This window comes from Alexandromys fortis, unplaced genomic scaffold (assembly GCF_014885135.2).
Source record: "Alexandromys fortis isolate MF-2015 unplaced genomic scaffold, M_Fortis_MF-2015_v1.1 scaffold_168, whole genome shotgun sequence".
NCBI lineage: Eukaryota > Metazoa > Chordata > Mammalia > Rodentia > Cricetidae > Alexandromys > Alexandromys fortis.
The window spans coordinates 3,536,402-3,542,401 of record NW_026068058.1 but is presented as its reverse complement, the minus strand read 5'-3'; the positions used below and the strand labels follow the sequence as shown (position 1 = coordinate 3,542,401).

Here is a 6,000-nt window from a genome sequence, read left to right as displayed (position 1 = left end):
CTCTCTCTCTCTCTCTCTCTCTCTCTCTCTCTCTCTCTCTCTCTCTCTCTCTTTCTCTTTGTGTGTAGGAAAGAGAGAGACAGAGGCAGACAGACTGATTGACCTACCTAATCTGGGTAGTATGATTAGTTGAAAATTCAAAGTTGCAAAGAGCATATATTTTATCTGTAAGTATGGGCATAAAAACTGTTTGGAACAGCATTTCTAATTATTTACATAGCTTATTTAAATATATATATAAATATGTACATAAGTATGCAAATATGTACCACCAGTTATAAAGAAATGAAGCAATATTGCAAGGGATTTAAGGAAGAAAGAGAATGGGGATTTTTAAATTTATTCAAGCAGTTTTGCCTGGGCAGGGTTCTACTGAATTGATAGTTCAAGGATGCTTGATTTGATAATGCGTTTTATTTTTATAAAAAATAGTCATACTGTGTAGGGCAGCATGGCCTCAAACCTGCACTCTCCCTGCCTCTGCCTACTGAGTATTAGAGGGGTAAACTACATACCTTGACCTCAATTTTTAAAAAGAAAAATAAGAGCAATGAATTTTGAAGGGAATAAGTAGTGAAATTTACTTTTCCTGGTTATCTTATATTTCTTCTGCTCTTTTCCTCCATCCTAATGAAAGAAGAAGACATTTCTGGGCCCCCAAATTTATTTGAACTGTTTTTCCTGAAGTAGCCATGAGTTTAGAACTCATATTTGAAAAGCAGGGAAAGGAAAGCTTATTCTTTTCTATTATGTCCTCTCCCACGTCTGTGCTAAGCGCACATCAGGCAGTGCCTGTGCTGAGCACTCTAGAAAAGCTAAAGGGGACAGCCTTTCACAGCGTTTCTCTTCACAGCTTAGGGGCCATCATTTCTCTCATAGTGATGTGTTTTAGGAAGACTAATTTTATTTCTCAGTAAAGAAAATTGTTCCAAATAATGTTGTCTGTAATTTTGCTTAAGCCAGCATTTTCTTGTAATTTTTAAGCAATTTTTCCTACTTTGGGTATTTGATTGATAAATTTTTATTGGTAACTTATATGATTTAAATTTTTTTACAATATGTCATTAGTCATGTAAAAGACATTTTTAAATGTAATTTTTGTATCATGAAGTTCACTTTTTAAAAATACATAATTCAAGGCTGGCAAAATGGGTCAGCAGGTAAAGATTCTTGTTACTCAAGCCCAGCAACCTGAATTTATCCACAGAGCTCACATAAAATGGAAGGAGCAAAACTGACTTCACAGTTTTCCTGTGACCTCCATACTCACGCATGACACACTGCCTAGACAGACAGTACACACATATACACAGACTTATAAAGTACAACATGTAATTCAACGTCTTCAGTGTCCTCACAGTTGTAAAGCCAATATGAAATATTTTTATTATTCTTCCCCAAGGAAATCTTGTGTCAATTAGCAGGCATTGGAAATGCTTCTGCCTTACCTCTCTGACTCAGTTTACTCTTTGTCTCTATGTATTTTTTCTATTCGGGACATATCATATTTTTGCTATGCATGTTTTCAAGGCTTCCTATGCAATAATGTAGCTATAACTTAATGATATCTGCCTGTTCATGTGGAGTTGTTTGTATTTCTGACCGCTCTAAACAATTACATATAACTTTTTGTCATGTTTTTAATCTTTCTGGTACATAGGGTTTTTTTTTTATTTCAGCAAAATTTTATTCATTTTTTTTTACAAATGCTACAGCAAGTTATTGAAACTAAGTCTAGTGTGTTGTGCATAAGTACATACAGACAGACATACATATTACATGTGTCTCTATATGTTCACATGTAGATGCATATATATGTTTCTGTTTCCTATTTCACACACAACCTCATTTCAATATACTATTGTTTTATTTATTTTTTATTTCTTTATTAATTAAAGATTTCTGTCTCTTCCCCACCGCCGCCTCCCCTTTCCCTCCCCCTCCCCCAATCAAGTCCCCCTCCCTTGTCAGCCCAAAGAGCAATCAGGGTTCCCTGCCCTGTGGGAAGTCCAAGGACCACCCACCTCCATCCAGGTCTAGTAAGGTGAGCATCCAGACTGCCTAGGCTCACACAGAACCAATAGTTGCAGTAGGATCAAAAACCCATTGCCATTGTTCTTGGGGTCTCAGTAGTCCTCATTGTCCGCAATGTTCAGCGAGACCGGTTTTAACCCAGGCTTTTTCAGACCCGGGCCAGCTGGCCTTGGTGAGTTCCCGATAGAACATCCCCATTGTCTCAGTGTGTGGGTGCCCCCCTCGCGGTCCTGAGTTCCTTGCTCGTGCTCTCTCTCTATGACACATACACACTACTATATGTTGCTCATATTTGCCCACAACTACCTTTACCTATTCCTACTCTTCTTTATCACTGGTCCTCCCCTCCCCCACCCCAAATAAATGTCTACTTTCCTGATATCTAGATTCTACACAAGAAGAAAAAAGACAATATTTTGTCCATAGATCTCGCAAGACAAAATGCTTGTGTAAATTCAGTTTCATTTTCCTTATTACCCTCTTTCATTCCTCCCTATCTTTAGGCACTTTGCTCCCCTACACATAGTTAGTTCCCTACTCCATGTCAGTGTACGTATTTAAATCTGGATTTGACTTGTAAGAGGAGATATGATAGTTGTCTTTCTGAGCCTAGTTTATTTTGTTTTACACAAGGACTCCAGTTTCATCTATTTTCCTGTAAACATGTGTGACAGCTAATCTCAACTGTCAACTTGACACACCTAGGAGCAGTCTCCTTCATGACTACTGTGTATATTACCACATTTAAAAAAATTGTTCATGTGCAGATGGACATCTAGTCTAGTCCCATATTTTGGCTATTGTGACTATTGCAACAGTAAACATGAATGTGCAAGTGTTTGCGGTGGTTTTGCTAATGTATCTGCCTTTGGGTATGTGCCCAAGAGTGGTGTGTTATTTACTTTCTCATTTCTATGACAAAATGCCTGGCAAGAAGGAGGGGAGGGCCTTGTATTGACACATGATTTGAAGGAACATAGTAGGGAAAGCTTGGCAACGGGAATGTGAGACAGTTGGTCACATTATGTCCTTGGTGTCTTAGTTAGGGTTACTATTGCTTTGATGAAACACCATGACCAAAGGAACTTGGGAAAGAAAGGGTTGATTTGGCTTACACTCCTGTATTATTGTTCATCACTGAAGAAGTCAGGACAGGAACTCAAGCAGGGCTGGAACCTGGAGACAGGAACTGATGCAGAGGCCATTGAGGGGTGCTGTTTACTAACTTGCTCCTTGTGCCTTGCTCAGCATGCTTTCTTGTAGCCCTCAGGACCACCACTCCAGGAATGATACCACCAACAGTGGGTTGAGCCCTCCCTCATCAGTCATTAATTAAGAAAATGACCTAATTGTTTACATTTTGTTTACAATCCATCTTCTGGAGGCATTTATTTAATTGACGTTTCCTCCTTTTAGGTAACTTTAGCTTATGTCAAGTTGACATAAAACTAGCCAGCACAGTAGGAAGTAGAGAGATGGATGCTGCTGCCTCCTTCCTCTTTTCCCCTTTTTAGTATTTGAATCTAGTCTATGAGACAGTACCATCCACATTCAGAGTAAGTTTTCCCCTGTTAATTCTCTCTAGAAACATCCTTATAAATATGCTCAAAGGCATATTTATATAATCAGATTACCTAGATGATTCATACATATATTTATTGGTCATTTATATTTTTCTTTTAAGATCTGTCTGTGCAATTAACTTGCTCCATTTATTGATTGGATGATTTGTGGGGGAATCTTTATAGAGTCTAAATATACTTTTTAATAAATATACTTTTTGTAATATATAGTTGATTAAGATTTTAACTCATTCTGTAAACTGTCTCTTCACTCTGCTAATTGCTTTCTTTACCGTGCAGAGGCATTTTGGTTTCATGCACCTACAGTTTGTCAGTTCTTGAAGTTATTTTCTGAGCTATTAGATGAAATTGGAAGTTTCTGTCCTGCCTGGTCCCACAGCTATTTATTCTCAAAGAAACGCACAGAGGCTTATATTAATTATAAACTATTTGGCATGTTAGCTCAGGCTTATTATTAACTAGCTCTTACAACTTAAATTAACCCATAATTCTTGTCTATGTTTAGCCATCTAGCTTGATATCTTTTCTCAGTGAGGTATTTTCTTGTTGTTTCCTCTCTGTCTGATGACTGTATTTCTGCCTTTCCTCTTCCCAGAATTCTCTTAGTCTGGTGGCCCTGCCTATTCTTCCTGCCTGGCTAGGAGCAATCAGCATTTTATTAAACCAATACAAGCAACAAATCTTTACAGTGCACAAGAGTATTATCCCACAGTATTTAGAGGCTTTTTCAGAAAGTCCTTTCATGTGCCTATATCTTGAAGTAGTTTTTATGCTTGCCTCTAGCAATTTCAGCATTTCAAATCTTATGTTAAGTTTCAAAACATGTATTAAGTTTTGATAAATTTTGAACTGATTTTTGTGCAGTGTGAGAGGTAGGGATCTTTCATTCTTCTTCATGTGGATATCTGCATTCCCCAAAATGATTTCTTGAAACCTGTAGATCCTTTTGGCACCTTTGGAAAAAATTAAATGACTTGGCTTGTTTTTAGACATTTCATTCTACTCTAGTCTCATGAAAGGGGTACATAGAGACAAACAGAGACAGAGGGAAAGAGAGACACAAAGTAGCATGCCATGTAGTTTGGGCGCTATAGTTTAATTTCAGATCAGGTCTTGTGATACTACTAATGTTGCTTTTCCTGATTAGGGCCACTTTCACTCTTCAAGGACCTTATGCTTCCATATAAATTTTAGGATTCTTTTATTTTTTTTCAGTTCTGTGAAGAACATTGTTGGAATATTAGTGGGGATTGTATAGACACTGTGGATAGCTTTTGGTAATATAACCATTTTCACCATGTTAATTATCCCAGTCAACAATCATGGGAAGTTTTTTCATCGTCTAGTGTTTTTTTTTTTTCTTCCAATTTCTTTCTTTTGTTTCTTAATAGTTTTCATCATGGAGGTCTGGTGTGAGAGGGCCTTCTGTCTGTGTGTTGGTTTTATTCGTTAATGAATAAAGAACTGCTTTGAGCCTATGGGAGGGAAGAAAAGAACTAGGCAGGGAAAGTTAGGCTGTATGTTGGGAGAAAAAGGGGCAGAGTCAGGGAGAAGTCATGGAGCTGCTGCCAGAGTCAGACATGCTGAAACTCTGCCATGCCAAAACTTTGTCGATAAGCCACTGCCACTTTGCGATACACAGATTAATAGAAATGGGCTAAATCAAGATGTAAGCATTAGCCAATAAGAAGCTAGAGTTAACGGGCCAAGCAGTGATCTAATTAATACAGTTTCTGTGTGATTATTTTGGGTCTAAGCTAGCCGGGCAACTGGGAACCAAGAAGCAATCTCCCTCCAACAGAGGTCATTCACCTCTTTGCTTATGTTTGTTCTTAGGTAGTCATTTTATTTTTTAAGCTGTCATAAATTCTTTTACTCCACTTCTCCCCATTTCTCATCATGTTCATTGTTGGTATGTAGAAAGGCTTTAATTTTTGTGTGTTGAATATATGTCATTCTACCTAGTTAAAAGTGTTTATTAGATCTAAGAGTCTTGTGTGGGATTCTTTAGGGTCTCCTAAGTTGTCTGCAAATAAAGAAAAATTGAACTTTTTGCCTTTTTATGTATTTTATATCCCTTTGATACATTTCTCATGTTCTTCTGTTCTAGTTAAGATTTTAGGCACTATACTGAATTAATAGTGGATTGGATACCTGTTGAAAGGAGCTGCGGGCCGCCCCAGCCGCCTGGCTAGCTTATGCCCCAAAATAACAACACGGAAACTGTATTCTTTTAAACACTGCCTGGCCCATTATATCTAGCCTCTTCTTGGCTAACTCTCACATCTCGACTAACCCATTTCTAGTAATCTGTGTAGCACCACACTACAAAGTGGTGGCTTACCGGAAAGGATTCTAGTGTACCTCCATCTTGGGGTGGAGC

The 6,000-nt window shown here is 38.0% G+C and overlaps 1 protein-coding gene across 6 annotated transcripts in view; it reads left to right on the top strand.

Annotated features, from left to right (window-relative positions):
• Positions 1-6,000, top strand: part of Arhgap32 (Rho GTPase activating protein 32) — a 229,007-nt gene that overhangs the window by 170,545 nt on the left and 52,462 nt on the right. The window lies entirely within an intron of this gene.